This window comes from Cornus florida, unplaced genomic scaffold (genome assembly GCF_030987335.1).
Source record: "Cornus florida cultivar Cherokee Brave unplaced genomic scaffold, ASM3098733v1 CherokeeBrave_3.0.0_Hap2_Chr07, whole genome shotgun sequence".
Lineage (NCBI taxonomy): Eukaryota > Viridiplantae > Streptophyta > Magnoliopsida > Cornales > Cornaceae > Cornus > Cornus florida.
In genome coordinates, this window is record NW_026775577.1 from 14,700,418 (window position 1) to 14,720,830 (window position 20,413).

Here is a 20,413-nt window from a genome sequence, read left to right on the forward strand (position 1 = left end):
ATAAGGTCATCACAATCCACCCCATTTGGAGGCCCGACGTCCTCGTCGGCAAACTTCCGGCTCGGTCAAGCTCTAATACCATTTGTAACGACCCACTCTACCACATGGTATGATATTGTCCGCTTTGGGCCTGAGCCCGCACGGTTTTTCTCTTAGACTTTATCCCAAAAGGCCTCATACCAATTGGACATGACACACTTACATATAAGCACTTCACCTTTCCTTTACCCAAGCGATGTGGGACTGTGACGGCCCAAGTTTTGTAAACCCGGTACGTCAATGATGACCAAAAGATGACCCGATAATGGATCCAAAATGTGGAAGCGAAAGGTGAAACAATGGTCTTTAGAGATACAATGCGTCTCTAAGACATTAATGTAACCCTCAATGAAGTCACAGAACCCAAAGGAAAACAAATGCGAAAGTGTCGTTTTAAAAACGGTCAAAAAGGAACCTAGGGGCAAAATGGTCATTTTACAAAAAAATGGATTCAAGTGTTATCCAGCACACCATGGGAAGACAACAAAAAACTAATCGAGATGGACTTAAGAATCGCATGATTTGGAGTCCGGACGAAGGAGAAACGACAAAACAAAGAAAAACGAGCAATAAAGCTAAAAGGGTAAACTGGAAATTATCTAGAAATATTCGGGTGTAACTGAGTACACCGTTAGATAGAAAATAAAAAATTAATCAATTTCAAAAAAAAAATTCACTTGATTTGGAGTATGGATGAGGGAGAAAGGTCAAAAACAAAATCGACATCGCGGCAACCCGACGAAGGCCGTGACAGCGACAGTGCCGTCAACCCACTATTGTTGCAACTGAGAGTAAAAACGGGTATCTAAATGGACTTTTTTGGAAAAACTCAAAGAAGAAACCCCCCCTAAAATCAAGTTTTCTACTGGACTTGCGAATGGAAACCAAAAAAATGCATTGTAAAATGTCCAAAATACCCTCAAGAAAATTAGGTCTAGAGGTCAAAAATCGTTCCAAGCTATTGCCCAAAGAAAGGAAATGGGGCTTCGGAAGGTTTTTAAATTGCCTAAATTGAAAATGCAATCTTAAAATACACCCATAAGACCCTTAGAAGTTTCAAATTGGTCGTCACACTTTTCAAAAAAAAGTCGATGAATAGTACCAAGTACGTTTGCACTAAAGTCGGCAAAAACCTGGCAGCAATAATTTTTCGGAAAAAAATAGATTTTTGAGGGCCAAGATGGCATTTTCTGGAAAAACACAAAGAATAAACCCCCCTCAAAATTGAGCTTTCTACGTGACTCGTGTGAAAAAAAAAAAAAATGCATTTTGAAATACCCGAAATGCCCCTGGAACAGAATAGGGTAAAACACCCTAAAAATGCTACTTAGAGTCTTTGTTTCATCAAGGATGGTGTTGTTTGCCAAAGTGAGCATGCAAGCATATGTAATGTGATAAAATAAATGTGTTGCAATGGCTTATGGCCTCATGGCATGTCATATGCAAAATAGAACCCTTCAATGCATTAATCCACATATCTTCTATAGGCAACAATGAAGTTCAAAGTTAGCATACATTTCACATAAGTGTCTTTGGCCTTTGGCCTCATTACAACCACATTCTAAGAGTGTTAAAAGGTGCACTTAAGTGCACATTACATAACTTAGACAATAAGTACAAGTTTTATCAAAATAAGTAAAAGTAGGACAAGATATGCTAACATATGCATATTTTATGTCATCAAAATACTTCAAGAACTCTAGTAAGTCTAAGAATGTTGTGCATCCCACATTGAGGCTTCTTTACCTGCAAAAACACCCATTAACTTAGGGGTGAGTAAACAAGTTTACTCGTAGGGAATGCATGGGTTTATCTTTGTACCAAGTTACAATCCAATACCATTTAATTCATGCTATCAAGTGACAATAGAACTTTCAACATAACACAATGAGATGTAATTTCACAAAGTTAACAACTTGGAATTTAAATGCGAAATCAAACCAAAGTGGATACTTGGACGTCACGCCGGATCAAACCGACAATGTGGTTACTTTAGGGTTACTAGCCCATGAGTAACCTCCCTATGTGCGCACTAGACTATATAAAGGGACAATCCCCCGTACTAGAACCAAGTCCTACCCGTAACCAAACAACGACTTCCCCAAGTTTCCAAAATCAACAAATTGTGCAACAACGTATATATATCAACATGTATATACAAGATATCAACTATTTACCAAGCACAATCCAATTTTGGAAAGTTATACAATACATGCTCAAAGTCTACAACTACTATAGCATGAAAGATGTCAAATACAAAGTGTGCAATTCCTTACACATAACAACAATATATTCAATAAGGAAAAACATATTTTTAGGAATATAAAAGTAACAACTATGTTATCCAATACTCAAAAGTAATCAAGTGAACATACACCAAATCCAAATCCATGATTTAAATATAAAAACAACTTCCAAAATGCAATTAAATCCATGGAGTAATAAAATAGAATTTAATTAAACATAAATAGTTAAATTTTCTAAATTCCAAGTTAACCCCAAATAATCTCAATTTAATATATATTGAAGGACATGTCATGGTCATCACATATATAACATCAAATGACAATTTAAGTGATTAAAACACTTAAAACAAAATTAATCAAGCTAATTAATTAATTTCTTCTAGATTTTTAAACAATTCCAAATGCCCTCAATTTAATCTATGTTAGAGAAAATGCCAAGGCCTATCCAAATATCACATTTCATTATGATTTCATGCTTGCTATCACCACGTGAATTAAACTTTCACAAAAGATAAATATTAAATAAATTTTGTAATTTTTATCCAAATGCCCCAAATTTAATATATGTTGTAGTACATGTCATGGTTATTATATAAATCACTTCAAAACTTGATTTAAGTCATAGGAGCATATAAATAAAAATTAATTAAATTAATTCATTAATCCCTCTAGATTTTAAAACAACTCTAAATGACCTCAAATTAACATAAGTTATGAATCAAGCTATGGTCATGTTATTTATCAAGTCTAAAGTGAATTATATACAAGTTAGAATTAATCATTTATTTCTCATTTTAATACAAGACAAACATATAACTTAAATATCACTATAGGAACAAATAAAATCACTTGGAAGATAAATGATAACACCCCCTACCTCACAAGAGGATTGTTCCTCTTGAATTCAAGGGAAGCAAGCTTAAAAATGGAAAACCAAACAAGGGTTTTGTAGAAGAAGAGGAGAGGAACAAAAAGTATTCAAAGGTCAATGATCTAAGGTGAGTGGAAGGGCCTCAAAATTTAAAGTCAAAGCTTAAGGTTTTAAGCTTTCTTCAATGGAGTCTAGGGTTCTTATGTGTAGGATAATGTGAAAATGAAAAAGATGAAATGTGAGTGGAGGATTTAGAGGTCCTCCACTCACTAGGTGAACCTACACCATGGTCAAAACACACACAAAATGCAAGACTAATTGTGAGCCCTACACTTGTCATCATCCTAAGGTTCCCTTCTAGAATTAATCCTAAGCCTACACTTGTCAACCATCCAAGCCAACTAGTGGTCCAATCCTAGGTCAACAAGTGGATGAATCTCCACCCTCCATGTGTCATGAGATTAAGCCTCCAAGTGGTTCCACCACAAAATCAACAAGTGGCACCATAGGAATGTGACACTTGTCATATTTTTTAAAAATTGCAAAAAGGTTCTTTTTGAAAATATCTTCCAAATTAATTTGCAAAATGGTCCCTAAGACGAAAAATAATTACTTTACTTAATTACCCCAAAACCCCTCAAGTTATGGATAATTGCAAAAAGTCTTGTTTTCATGACTTTTACAAAGAAAGTAAGCATTTAATATGCATTTCTACAAAAGTAAAAATGTAGATGTCATGGAATTTAAATATCATGGACGTATGCAAAATCGGAATCAAATCCGAGCACAAAAAATAAGGTTATGCAAGTAAAAGTGAAAAACGAGAAGAGGACGAAATAAGGAAAAGACGAAAAAATGAATAGTGTAAAAAAATAAAAAAAAAATGTGGAAATGACTCGGTCCTCAAAGGAAGTTGTCAATCCAAAGGAAAGAGTCTCAGAAACCATTTCCGAGCACTCGAGATGACACTAAGAGGCGGAAAATCGAACCCGAAAAGGAAAAGACAATGAAAAAAAATTTATCCGCAAAATTTGAAGAAAGGGAAAGAAATGAAAATGACCGGGTCATTATAGGGACTGTGCACCCGTAGCTCACCAGTGTGGTAGCCTAACAGTGTCTCTCGCACCCACCCACAGCACACCCGATGTGGTGGAGTGGGTAATTACAAATATTCTCTTAACCTCGTGCGGAGGTTGGGCCTAGAGGTGGTCTAAATGAGCTTTGGGCCGTTCTTCGGGTGGATTAATGATCCCACTAAGTTCTGGGCCCAATGGATCGGTCCATATATGGCCCGGTTCATTTTCGGAACCCTCAGTGATATTAATAAATATTAAATTTAAAATTTTAAAATAATGGTAGTGATATTTTATTAAAAAGAAAGTATATAATAGATTTTGGAATGTGTGTCAGAGAGTAAGAGATCACAATTTGTAGTTTGGAAATATAAAATATACAACATATATAACATAATAGCAAGAAAATCAAAGAACTTGCCCAAAAAACAAGCAAAACAAAGCAGATAGTGGTTTTGTGAAGAACCACCGTATTATTCCATCACCGTGTGACAATTATCGGTTGATATTTTCATGCAATAAACAACAATTTTTTACTACTAAAGGCGACAGAAAGGTATTACTAATTTTTTTTTAGTTAACCCAATAACCCGATTAATCTCCGAAGATCCGAAAAGACACCTCTCCACTTGAAAAGTATGGAGTACTATTTGATTGGAAAAAAAAAAAAAAGAGACTTACATTGACAAATTATGATAAGATTGGAAACTTAAACATAATGTGATCTATATGCATATGCTATATTTTTTTGAATAGTTATTTACAAATCGAATTTTGCACTTTTCAAATTTAAAATATATGAGATGGATGGTGAGTATCATCACATGACATCATATGATGGGCCCATTACTCTACCTACACAAATTGAAGGGTAAAATGCACTATGGGAAAACATGCAACTAACTGCTGAACTACAAAAAATTTAAGAAACCCCTAAACTATGCAAAAAAGTTGCAGATCAACCCATCCGGCCAAGATCTGGTGAGAATTAGCCTATAAAAATTGTTGAATCATTTTAAAGGACTATACTGCCCTTAGAGCAGAAAAGGACAAGAATGCCCTTAATTTCCATGGAGCCTAATAATTGCCCAGTTGCATCATAAACAAAGCATACCCAGACATGCCCTATACGCATGCATACATATATATTTATAGACATTGTTCATCATCTTCACAGGAGTGCATACCCAAACACTCCTTATATGCATATATATATGCGTATAAGGAGTGTTCATCATCTTCACAGAGATGCAAAAATAATTATGATAATTCTCACCCAATCCACACAATGCCACCACCATGATCGCTGAAGCAATTGAACCACAAATTTTAAAAAATTCAAATAATTCATACTGAACCAACCCAACCACTGCCATCACTGCCACAAGAACGCAACTAATTTAGCCACAAATGTTTCTTAAACAGTTTCCCAATTGGGTCTTACAAACCCACCGTTATGAACCAATTCAAATAATTTGTACTGAAACACCCCAACCACTGCCATCATCGCCACTATAACGTGAAGGAATCGATCCACAACCTTCTCTCAAATAATTACCCAATGGAATCATACAAACCCAATGTCACCACTAGCATAACTAAACCAATTGAACCACAAATTTTTGGAAACTCAAATAATTCATATTGCACTACCTAAGCTATAATGACCCAATCATTTTCCTTCTTTTCCATTTTCTCAAATTTTACGGATTTTTTTTTCCGTTGATTTTCCTCTCCGAGTTCGGGTTTTCATCACCTTGCATTGTTTCGAGTATTCGGGAATAATTTTCGAGACTCTTTCTTTTGGATCGACAACGTTCTTGAGAGGACCGCGTTGTTTTCACACTTTCATTTTTTTTTTTTTACAATTTTCTTTTTCGTTTTTTTCTTGGCTTCGTTTTCCTTCGCGTAACCTATCAGGTCGTGCTCGGATTTGATCCCGGCTTTGCATACATCCATTATACTTGATTTTCATGTGATACGCGTTTTACTTTTATAGAAAAGCATGCTAGATGTTTACTTTTACCCGTAGGGGCGTAAATGCAAAGATTCTTGAAAATTATTTTCTTTATTTGGGGTATTTTTTGTAGTTATCTTTTGATGATATTTTACATTTAGAGTATTTATATATGTATCTTTTGAATGACATCTTATTTTAGGCTTTTTGAAAAATTCACTTTTTGAGTTATCTAGTGGAGGGGTCTTTGTGTAATAAAGAAAAGTTTTCAGAAAAAGTTTCTCGTTTTGGGTTTAAATCTTCATGAGGGGTTTCTTTTCACTTTTTATGGACTTTGGCACTTCCAGAATATTTTTTGGATTTTTTTTTCATTTATTTTGAATTTTCTAATCCCGTTATTCGTCAAACTTGTTCGGGGCATATCTCCTCTCTCGGAACTCGATTTTCGACCTCGTTTGTTCCGTTGATTTTAGAATTCCATTTCAAAACTTTTTTGTTCATAGACAATCTTCATTTGAGCACGTCTTGACAATTTTCACTTTTTAGACCCGGACGGGACTTGTTTGGACTATTGAGACACATTTTTGACGTATTTTAGGTAGGTGGAGGAAAGAGAAAGTCATTTTTACTTTGCCATTTTCCCAAAACAGCAGCAGCTGCCATTGTTGAGAGCTCTCTCTCTCTCTCTCTCTCTCTCTTTCTCTCCCCTCGTTTCATCTTCTTTCTTTTTATTCACCTCTCCCGATGAAGACTTTTTTAATGTCCTCGATGACACGGTGATTTCTATCCCATCGGATTTTGATTTGTAGCACTTTGAGTTTTAGGTGTGAGCTCAAGCTTGGATTTGGGTGTTGTCACAAAAGGATTTCTTGCTCTCCTTATTGTCCCCGTCATAACCCCGAAGTTTCATCGCATTTGGTGAAGTTTGATTTTGGTGTGATTTGAGATTTTTTATTTCAAAGTGAGGTAGGGGTGTTTCATGTTTATAATCTTAGTGTTTTACATATTTTTGGGGTTTATAAAACTTGTATACATGTTTATAGTTTAGATCTAGAAATGGGTTTTATTTTAATTAAATGATGATTTAATTTCATGGTTGTAGCATGTTTAGATTAGATTAAAAATATACTATTTAGATAGCCCATGACTTATTGTTCATCATATATTTATTTTGGAATATTTGGATGACTTTTGAAATCTAGAGATTTTTAATTAATTAAGTTAATTAAAAATTAATTAAGTATTTTAATGGCTTAATTAGATTTTTGATTTGATATTTGTGTTAATCATGGTATGTTGCTTGATATGTGTTAATTTTATGTCATTTGGAGATATTTTGCAATCTAGAGAAATTAATTAATTTCCATTTGATTATTTTATGGTTTAATTATATCTTTGATGTTGTTCAAGGCTTTACTATTGTAATACCCCTAATTTTAAAAAGGATAGTCTCAGCATTTTAAGTTTTATTTTATTGCATTTTTATTTGTTTATGTGTTTGGTTGCCTGTTTATTTTAATTAATTGATTGATTGTTTGTTTTAAATTGAATTGTTTGTTTCATTATTAATTTAATTGTATTGTATTTTTCTTTAATTGGATTAAATTAGAGTTATTAATTATAATGTGAACTTAGGGTTTTATTCTTTTTATGACTCACGTGTTGGCCGACTAGGAGTTTATTAGGCTTTTCGTCTTTGATTAACATTGGACCTAGGGTTTTATTTGTACCTAAAAATATACTATTATAAGTCTGCATAAGGGTTGGAAAAATCCTATTCACGTACAAGAGATATAGAGAGAACTAGAGAGAGATTGTGAGAAAAACAGAGAGATTTTTGTTAGGGTTTCGGCTGTGGATTAAAGGATGGACTTAGGAGGAAGGAAGGTTGAGCAGTAGGAGGTTGACAGTGAATGGACGTCATCGGGAAACTTAGGAAGACGGTGACGAGGTTTTGATTCAAAACCACACAGGCAAGTTTTATTCTGTCTCTCTCCATTTGACTTGTGTTCTGTGCATACCTAGATGATCTCTAGGAGTTTAATCAGACATTAACTAAATCTTGCATGCTTACTATATGTTAAATTAATCGACTGTATGTGTTTAATTGAATCTGGAATTGTTCTTGTAAGTTTGGATTTCACTGTCTGATCTTAAAGCATAATGAATCGGTAACTGTTTTCATTGTGGTTTTAAATGCAAACTATTTTAAATAAATGATTGGGATGATACTGGATTAAATATAGACTCTTAAGTTCAGTACTAATGAGGAATAGAGAGGTTGGAAGTGGTCGGAGACGAAGTAGAAGGCCAGAGAAGGTTCAAGGCTCTTAGAGAGGGAGAAAGCCGGCTCCATGGAAGAGGGAGTCGGCTCCCCCAAGTGAAGAGCCGGCTCTAGGGGTTAAAGAGCCGACTCCCACCCCTCTAGAGCTGGCTCCAAGGAGTATGGAGCCGGCTCCATGCTTGATGCAGTCTGCTCTCAAGTTTTGAGAGCAGACTCCCTTATATTAACACATTCTCGGCTTGTTCTGGGGCACTGTTTGGACGATTTAAGTGTTCTGAACTATTTTGGGAGGATACTGGGGGTTTTGAATATGAATTTCATAAATTATTAAAACCTTTAATTGCATAATTTATATCGTTATGCTAATATAATGAACAGTATGAAATTAAGCAACTTTGCATGTTGTTAACAGATAGAAAGGATTAAATTGTTTAAGTTTGTTTTAACAATTTAATGGACTGTAGCATGGACTCTAAACATTATATTATGCTATATTACAACCCACACTGCAGAATTAATGTTTTTATGCTATTGGATTTAGCAGTAGGAAAGTTTAAACAATCTTGCATGCTGTTAACGGATAGAAAATGATCAAATTGTTTAATTTTGTTTTAACAATTTAACGGACTATAGCATGATTATAAATCTTGTTTTGGATTTACAATGGTCATTTATTTATCAGACTTGATCTATGCTTACTCTGGATTCTAATTGCTGAACTATTAAACTTTGTTCTGTAATTAGATGGATTAATGTTTTGGATTCTAATTGCTGAATTATTAAATTATATTCTATCAATTACATTGATGTTGTTCTGGACTTAAATTGATGAACCATTAAATACCGTTCTATCAATTACAGGGATGTTATTCTGGATTTTGGTTGATGAACCATTTAAATTCTGTTTCTATCAACTATATAGATTATGTGGATTTTATTTGATGTACTGTTTTAAGTGTTATATTATTTATGAATCATATGCATTATATGTACCGGTATGGGACGGTGGCATATTAGGGATGGATTAGATCAAAATGCTAATGTCTACCTATTCATACATACGGAATGGATTAACTAAAATAGTTAAATCCTATTTATCTTCATGTCCTGTCAACTAAAATAGTTGAATGACATACTGGATGTTTATTTTTTTATATTCTGCATTAGAAAGGATATTATATATATATTTATGGTACCGTGGTATGAGCTTGAATCTCAGGATCATGGTTAGGGTGCGTATATCGCCTAGGATGTATAACTGGACCTAATGATGTTCTCTGGTAGGTTGTGATACCCCCTAATTTCGGAACACGGGTTGATCAAGTCCGCGCACAAAATTAGGGAATATCAAACCAATTATAGTAGTTAAACAAGCACGGATTACAAAATGAAATAAAGAATAAAATAAAACGCTGAAGAAATCCAATTAATAGTAAATCCATTAGTAACTTCCAAATGGTTACAACTCGGGAATCCCGTAACTCAAGGACCCCTTAACCAAAAGTTACTATTTAGAATTTCAACCAAATAAATACTAATATCAACTGAAACAAAACTAATATCCTACTTTTAAGCAAATAGAAGGAATGGATAAGTCCTCCAGCTGCGGATCCTCAACCTTGAGATTTGACCTTCTAACAACCTGAAAAATAAATCGCGGGTTAAACCCTACGAGCAAGTTCTCTCTACCAAGCCTCTGAAAACCAATAAACAGATCATCTTTACCAAAACCATCCCTAATTAAGCTTTAACTTTAATATACGATGCTACCAATATATATAAATACTTATATATATAGTACAAGAATCCTATCTGTTAATAGGGCATTAAATTGTCAAAACTACTCACCAATAATTAATTATTAGTCATACCTAGACCAAGCCCCCCTTTTATAATTTTCTCATAAAGTAAACCCCACTCACCTTAACTCCATCCTAAACAGTAATTTAGTCATCTACACATATAGCAATTTAAATATGCACCGGCAAATCAACCATGCCATTTATAAATATATTTATTTATATACTAGTAATTCAACCATGCTTCCTTCAATATATTTACTTTTACAATGAATTAGCAATTCAACCATGCTTCCCATATATGAAATTTATTCATAACCAATAAGGCAGTATATCAAAACCTTTGGCAACTCATCCATGCCTACAATTCAACCATGTACTAACTTAAAACTTAACTCTAGGTATAATTATACATAGACTTCACATGCACATAATAAGCATGTCCTTAATTTAATAACCGTGTATCTATTACGATTTTAAATCCACCATACCATACACGAATCAAGTCATACCAAACAAGATTTATAATATTTAATAATCTTAAATAATATATATATACACATATATTTTATAATATATATATATATGTGTGTATCATACATTCCATACCAATCGTTGACTATTTAAAATCATATATATATATATATATATATATACACATATATACACCTCCTTTCTTTGCAAAAATATTTAATTAATTGTATTTATACCACTAAATGCTACTAGGTATCTTAGTAACACTCTGAGGCTCTCAGAACATCAAGAACACACCCTCTAATGATTAATTTTAACCCTAACAAGCTTAAGATAAATACTGGAACTTCACCGGAGTCTCAAGCAACTTTTCAGGACCTCACACGTATCCCCACGCGCCTTCACGCGCCGCCACATACCCCTAGACTACTCCCACGCGCCTCCACGCGCTTCCCCTTACCGGCAGGCGCGTCCACGCGCCTGCACGCGCCCTCACGCGCCTGAGCCACTCTCGGCGCGTGTTGGCAGCTCCTAATTGGTTGTTGTTTGGTGCTCTTGGTAAGCCGCGATGCACTGGATCCTCTCCCTTAATCAACTACATCTAACCATTGATGCGGCATGTGTATCAACTTACAATGGACCGCATCACACCAGATCAATCCAACTAAATTAAATTAATCCTATGGCCTAGATCAACGAGTGCACCCTTTTCCTACGTACGCGACCACACTGGATAAAAATTCTATTGATGCACAAATACTAGCCGCCTCCAGTATGTTTGTTAAACAATTTAACATATATATATATATATATATATATGTATATATATATATATATAAAACAATTTCTAAATTAACATTAAAAATATAAATTAATTTCAGAAATTGTTCAGAAAATCTCAAAAAAATCCCAAAAGCTCTATTTATTATTTTGGGCATAAATGAACATATACAATTAAATTAAAATCCATTTAATTTAATTAATCGTGCTACACAAGGTTAACGCAAAATATAAAAATTTTAGAAAAAATAAAATTTAATTAACCTAACCTCACATACAAGATCTAAATTATCAGAACAATGCATACATATATTCACATGTTTAATTCTATAATTTTGTAAAGAATAAATATGCTCCTCCAATCTGAATAATAATTTAATTTAATAAAATAAAATTATAATTTCGATAATCAAGGTGATAAGTTTATGAGTTCTAAGAGGAGAAGTAGAGAGGAACTCGCCTTTTCTTTTCCAAATCCGGTCTCCTCTTACGTTTTTTAATCCGGCCTCCTCTTCGTTAGCCCTTCTTCTTCTCTCTCTAATTCTCTTATTTTTCTAACGTGGAAAAACTCCTAACCCTAAAGTCTTATGTGTCTATTTATATACATACAAAAACTAAATCCTTTTCCCATTAGGATTATCATATAGAATAAATAATATTTATCTTTTAAATAATATATATACATACATATATTTTAATATAAACATATATATATTACCTTCCATATATAACCATTAGTTAAATAAATTATATATACCTATATATATCAATATATAATTATATTGACATATATACCCCTCCACATGATTTAATAATGAATTAATATACACATGTAATTATATAGGTATAATTATGCAAAGATAATTATTAAATATCCTCACAACCACGGGCCTTTACCAATTAACCCGACAAGGCTTCCTTCAAGCCCAATACCACATCCGTTGGTCCAACTTCCTTTAATCCCAATCCAAATAACTTAAATACCTAAAATAATGAAATTAAATAAAGTTACACCAACATAAAATCACGCAAATCAAATAAACAATTCACTAACTAGCATTCCACAAATCAAACACCGTATAAATTTAACAAATAAAATTACAAAATATAATTTAATTAAAACAATACAATTTACCTACGCACTTAATTAAATAAAACAAATCATTTAAAAATAATAATAATAATCATATAATATAAATTAATTTAATTAATAAATCCTTTTTAAAATATCGGGGTATTACATAGGTCTAGGTATACATGACCATGTTACGTGTGATTTGCATGTTACCTTCTACTCAGGCTGAGACAGAACTATGGGCTAGTGAGCGTCCTATAGTGTGTATTTATACATACATGGACTATATAGATATTGTTGAGATATCTAGGATGTATCTGCGTATCGAGTCTCTGCTTGTACTGTAGTAGAGTAGAACTTGCATGTGAGCCTGACCCACCTTCATTTTTCAGGTATTCGTCAGGAGTAGGGATTGTTCGTGCTGAGTAGGGATCGTCTACTTTATTCTTTCGGATTATGTTATTTAGGAGTTTATTTATGTTTCAACGTTCTGATGTAGTTGCTTTTTCAGTTGGGATTTTCTAGGGGTCCACATAGTATGGATTCCCGAATTGTATTAGTAATGAAGGTTTGGATGTATCAGAATATTTTCTTATTTATAAAAATTTATTCTGAGGATTTCATTAGTGGATTATCGTTTTAGTTTTCTTTCAGTGATTTTATTTATTCCTTTTCATTATATTTGTATTCTGTGTTTGATTATTGCCATTTGTTTTGATATCCTCGGGTGTTCGGGCGTGGGCCTGGCTAACCCGCATTCAGAAATCCGGGGGTATCACAATTATGTTACATGCCATGGTAGTTGAGGACTTAGGGCATGTCTTATATGTTTTCATAATTTGATTGTACATGGTATTTGATTAAGTGTAATTATTATATGTGTATATACTTGTTGTACACAATTTGTTGATTTTGGAAACTTGGGATGTCGTATGAATGACCATGGCTTGGGCACGGCTCTAGTACGGGGGATTTGAGAACCCTCTATTTATAGTGCGTACTTAGGGGAAGGTTGTGATACCCCTCGAATCCGAGACATGGGTTGATCATGCTAAGCCCAAACTCGAGCGAATATCAAACAATTAATATATAAACGAACACATATTACAAAATGAATTAAGAAATAAATAAAAGCTAAATGAATTCTAAAATAAAATCCTTTCAAATTAAATGCTTAGAAAATCCGATAATCCAAAACCTCTAATAGTTTAAACAACTCGAGAATCCATCTCTAGTGGACTTGTAATCGAAAATCCAAACTGAAATGAAACTTCTAAACGAACATCCAAAGTAAACCATGGAGAGAAGTCCTACGTCGTCGGAAGAGTGAGTGATAGTCTCTGCTTAGCACGATCAGGTCTAAAACTGGAACTGGCGAATACCTGAAAAATAGAAGTGGGTCAGGCCCACGAACAAGTTCTATCCTACTACAATCCAAGCAGAGACTCGATACGCATATACATTCTAACCAACTCAACAATAGCTATATAATCCGTACACACACACACACACACATATATATATATATATATATATATATCCACACTATGGGACTCTTATTGGACTATGATAAGGGTTTCAACCTGAGTAGAAGGCAACATGCAAAACGCACCTGAGTGGGCATGACTACCTAAGCCTAACAGGGTATACCTCAACCAATATAGCCAACTACGCATCCTACAGCATATACGCTCCCTAACCGTCCACTCTGAGACTCAAGCTTATATCGCGGTACCATAAAAATATATTTAAAGTCCTATCTTATCCTCCATAAGAAATCCAATAAGCCGTTCAGCTTGTTCAACTGCTCTGACTTACATATCCATAGCAAGTAATCTAGTTAGTCATTCAACTTTGTTTCAGCTGATCTGACTTAAATATAAGTACGATTTATTTTATAATCCATTCCCTTATTCCGTATAGGTAGGATTTAGTATTTTGAAACTAATCCGTCCCTAGTATGCCACCGTCCCATACCGGTGCATACAATCCATCCATCCAACAGTTGATAATATAGATAACGAAAGTAAATATCAACTAACCCATATATCCAACAATTGGCAGAACATAAATAAATGTTTACATCAATTAATTCCATACAAGGCATAAGAATTTTGTAAACTAACATGCTTGTCTTATACCACTGTTACATGATTCTCTCATAATTTATAGCACAGAGAATAAGTATAACCATTCTTTAATCCGTGATAAGCTTAATCAAAATATATATTTGAACATGCTTACTTTATACCGCTACACAATTATCCAAGAATTGATATTACATTTAACACATGTATATGTCAATTTATCCTTTATAAGCATATAATAATTCTGTAATCTAACATGCTTATATTTTACCACTGGAACATGAATTAAACTATAAATCTATCCACAGAAAAATTATAATAGATAAGTTTAAGCAATTTAAATCCTCCATCTCCAAAACAGTGTACCAACATTATGTAAGAATTTTATACTGCTCAAGGCATAAACCCTAGGTGGTTCATTATCCCTTATCCTGCTCTCTGGAACTTTAACAAGACTTTAGATACCATCAAACTTCCCATGCGTAGCCTCTGATTACCCCGGAAAGGTCAGAAAACAACCCTAGAAGCAACAACGCGCCAAAAATCCATCAAAAAAGGGTGGAGCCGCCTCCCCCTTATGTGGAGCCGCCTCCACTTCCTTTCGAGCCGGCTCCACCCTTGTGGGAAGCCGCGTCCTTCCCCAGTTTGCCCAGTTCACTCGTTTTCCTTCACCGATTTCATCTCCGGCGACTTCCATCACTTCCGTCCTCCATCATCAAGGTTCCTAGGTGTCTGAACTAGGTTCTAGTATGTTCATGAGGCAATTAAATTCTTTATACAACTATCGACATCAACTTAAACATGTATTGTGTAAAAAGAATTCAAACCGAGCAATTTAGCATTCATGATCACCTACCATTTCAAACAACTCAACCATGCAAATAGATTAATTTTAGTGTTTTCCCAAGGTGTTCCAGACTAATTAAACTCTTTATGGATTAATGGACACGAAATAAATAAGAAGTTATGCAAGAAAGAAATTTAAAACAAATAATACATAACTTGAAACATATTCTGCTTAAAGTATCTCATACATGCAATCCAGTTTAATTTTAATCTTTATATGTTCCTGGAATTATATTAGACATGTAAAGAACATGAGCCAATGGGAGAGAGTTAGGTATAGAACTTGCCTGCGAGATTTTGAATTAAAATCTCTACGCCGTCTTCCTAGATTCTCAGACGAAAACCAACTACTATAAACCCTCCTCTGTTCTCTCTTTGCCTCCACAGTCATAAATAGAGTTCTCAAACCCTAGACAGAACTTAATACTTATATTTATATACATCTAAAACCCTAAGTCTAATACTACTTAGAAAAGGAAAAGAATACTAAACCTATCCCTAAGTCGGCTAACCCGTAAGACCATAAAACATAAAACCCTAATAACAATTTAATAATTAATAAAACTAATTAAATCAATTAAACCAATGAAGTCATTTAAATAAACTAAATACTACAATTACCATGAAACAATTAAAACCATGTATTCAAGTAAATAAAATAATTTAAATAAAACAAACACTATGGTGGCTTCCCGTGCATGCGCATAAAATAATGCACAACACTTTGAGTTTGGAAATTAGTGTCAAGTGGGCACCATAATTTAAATTTATAAACCGCTTAACACTTATACTATATAGTATGAGTGAGAAGGGATCGTCCCAAGGGATTGAAGGTCGTACTAGGTTGAGGAATCAAGATTAGGGTAAGTAGGTCGAGTGATCAAAATAGTGGTTGGTGGTTGAATTACATTAAGAAGCAATTTAAACTAAAGTAAGCAATAATGCAATAAGGAGAATAAAAGAGAGAAAGATCTTGGAGTTTAGAGATCACCACCAAGCATACTTTTCTACACCTTTAATGAATGATTAATGAGGGAAAAAACATGTATTGCAACAAAGTGTGTGTGTGTGGTTGTTTTAATAAGCATGGATGACAAATTAAGCATATATTGTCTAAACAACATGGTGGATAGCACAACATATCAAATTAAGTCATTAGTCCTTTCTTTAAGCTCACAATCCAAACACATCACAAGGTTAGAGATATATGTTACTTGCTTTCATAAGTATGGAACATCAACAACTAGCATGGATTGTCCTCCCATTTAACAACTACACTACAACTAAGCTAATGACATGAAATTAAACTAATTAAACTAAGGGAGATGTACAATCCATCAAGAAATGAGTATGAACCATCAAATAAACCACAAGAACATTCCATTAAGCACTATGTCTTGACAATCTCTAGATTTATAGCATCAATACACATAGACATGCATCAATAACACAAGAAATAGAGACAAACACATGAACATCTATTCTAGCATACATAGACATATGGATAGAATGAAATGATCAATTGGAAGCATTAAACCATACAAATCATTGAATAAATAAGATCTATATATATAAAAGTGTCAACACATGTATCACAATACAAATCCCCTAAAAAATACATAAATCAAGAAGTAGAAAACATGCTTAGGACTAACTCTAGTCCCAAGAGGATGTCTAGCCACTCATGGATAATGTCCTCCAACCCTCAAGGGTAAGCTCCATGGAAGAAATCTGCTCCTTGGTTGATGAAGAGTCTCCAATGGTGTTTATAGCCTCCTCATCTCCTTTGCTTCCTCACTAAGTATTATCTTCTCTAAGTATGTGTATCTGTGTAAAAGTGGCTCATATTCCTTATATAGGTAGGTCAAAAATCACTCCCAATGAGCCGGGCTCGTACACCAATAATCCTCTAATGATTATATATAAGACAACTTTAATGAGATGGAATTTAAATTTTTCTCGGGATTTGTGAAGTTCGATCGATCAAACTTCAGGTGAGATCGATCGAACATGGCTGAGATATATCGAATTGAAGCTGGATTGATCCTTAATGGCGGTGCCTTTTTGGATTAAAAAAAATCTAAGATATTTTGAAGATATTTTTGGAAAACGGACAAAAGTGGTTGGTAGGGTGGTACAACTGGATAAGATCTGGCATGTGGATAATGATAAGAAAGTTCGATCGATCATAGAATGATGTTGGATCGATCGAACTTTTGGGATCTTTGAAGATGACATCATGGCCTGGATCTATCTTGGAGTGCTGAGATCGATGAAAGTTGGATCGATCGAACTTTTCTTGAGATCGATTGAAGTTGCTGAAATTCCACCATTTGCTTTCTTTTGCTTTACTTTGCTCATTTCTTTGATTCATCCCAGAATTGCTTCAATTATACTCTTATTTGGCTGAGTTAGCTTATTTTGGGGATAAGTACATGAAAATGGAAATAACACGAAATCAATCTAAAGCGGGAAAATAAGATAGATAAAGGGTCTAGAATACCTAAGCTTAAGGGGTTTAAATGCGCACTTTTCAGCGCTCATCACACCCCCAAACTTAAATATTTCTAGTCCATAGCAATGAACTAGAAAGTAAAGTAATGAAATGAACAACTAATTAACTGTGACGACCTTGGTTTTTAGGCCAGCGTGTCCTGTGATGAACCGTAAGGATGATCCGATAACGGATCCGAATGCGGAAGCGAAAACAGAAAACAAGACTCTAAGAAGTCAAAGTGACCTTCCATGAGGTCGTGGAACTCAACAAGAACTGATGCGGAAGCAAAAGATCGAAAATATGACAAATAAGCCCTTAGGGGCAAAATAGTCATTTCTAAAAACTGTAGATTCGGGTGCCACCGAGTACACCGTTGGAAAGGCAATGAAAAACTAATCAAGATGGACTCAAGAATCACATGATTCGGAGTCCGAACGATGGAGAAACGGCATGACGAAGAAAAACGAGCACTTAAAGCAAAAATGGTAAACTGTTAATTATCTAGGAAGAATCGGGTGCAACTGAGCACACCGTTGGAAAGACAGCGAAAAATTAGTCAAGTTCAAAAAAAAATTCACTTGAATTGGAGTCCGGACGAAGGAGAAAAGCCCAAAAGAAAAATTGACGTTACGGTGGCCCGACGAGGGGCCATGGCGCACACGGCGCCCATGCGTGAGCCCACCGGCGTGCACACCGGCGCCCAAAGACTTGGCTGCTGCAACATTTTTTTTTGATCTGCCCAGAACTGAGGCTTGAAACGGAGGTCAAGACGAGTTTTTCTGGAAAAACACGAAGAAGAAACCCCTCCTAAAATCGAGTTTTCTACCCAATTGTGGGGACAGAATCGATAAAACTCACTGTGAAATTCCCAAAATGCCCCTAGATTAGAACTGAACAAGAGGGTCATAAAGCTACTAAATGAAAACTGGAAGCTGAAACTTCACGAGGGATTTCCGGTACTAAGACGACATTTTCTGGAAAAACACGAAGAAGAAACCCCCCCTAAAATCATGTTTTCTATTCAACCATGTCAAAAGAAGAAAATAAAACTGATGTGAAAGGTCCATAATGCCCCTGGATCAGAATATTCAAAAAAAATGCGAAATGAATTCACAAGAGACTCAAAACGCAAACGATAAGGTTTTGCCTAGAAACGACCATGCACGCAAACGTAACTTACCTATTTAGACACGCTACAATGGTCCATGGCTTAAAAATATAGCCGATACAAAATCCGACCTCCCAACGGGCAAAAAGGCAAAAATGGACTTGAAATGGAAAACATGAAATCCAAAAATGCAAAACGGGATCAAATGACCGTTTGGCCCTTGGCCACACTTCATACAAGATTAATAAGACCCTATAAAAAAATGAAAATGGAATTCCAACACCCGATGCAACCGTGGTGAAGGAATGACTCGCGATTTTTTAAGTTTTTCATAACATTTCATGAAGTTAAAAAGTTGCATAAAATACAATATATATGTTATTGGCCTCTAGCCTCATCTCATACATATCAAATACATTGAAAGGAGTGTACTTAAGTACACATTACATACATGGAATCAAACATACAAATTTTGACATATAAGTCTACAAAATGACATTTCATGCTAACATTTGAATGAAATGGAAACTTGAAAGCTACTCGACATCCAAGGAATGCTAGGCTTCACGAACCAAGTCTTCATACCTGAAATATGCCCCAGTATCGTAGGGGTGAGTAACATAAAGCTACTCATAGGAGATGAGCATGCATCGACCTAGCATTTTACAAATTTATCACCTTAAGGTGAAACATGTTAAAGGGGCTCATGCCACCTAACGTCTATGTCCAAGTGAGACTCGGGGAGCATCCTAAGCTACCTTAGAGTCTAAGCAACAAGAATCATGATATACATACGTGTATGAAATGAATCATGGTTGGGATAATCTAAAGAACACGACAAGAAGAATGCTTGAGCATATATTAACATGAATTGCATTTTAAATACAATTGAACTAGGTCTAGAGTAATCCATACAACATAACAAAAGCATATTTGAATACAAGTTAATAAGAATCACATTATCCATGCAATTCAACAACAAAAGAGCATGTTATACATTGCAACAAGGTTTAAGTTCTCAAAGCCATCAACTTAGAATCTAAAGCACAAAATAACAGTAGTGGTTCATGCCACCTAACGTCTATGTTATAAATGAATCAATAGGATCAATCCTAAGCTTTATTAGAACGTCAAAACACGATTTTCAATATCGATGCAATTTAACCAACATTGAAACTTTCAATACAATGCATAAAGCACAATTTCGTAAAGTTAACATCCTGTAACTTAAAATGGAACGACAAATAAGAAACAACAAGTTACAACATCATTTAGTT

At 34.5% G+C, this 20,413-nt stretch overlaps 1 protein-coding gene across 1 annotated transcript in view; it reads right to left on the reverse strand.

Moving 5' to 3' along the window:
- The window catches only part of LOC132316293 (uncharacterized), a 56,460-nt gene that overhangs the window by 13,031 nt on the left and 23,016 nt on the right, over positions 1-20,413 (reverse strand). The gene's annotated exons all lie outside the window — the stretch shown is intronic.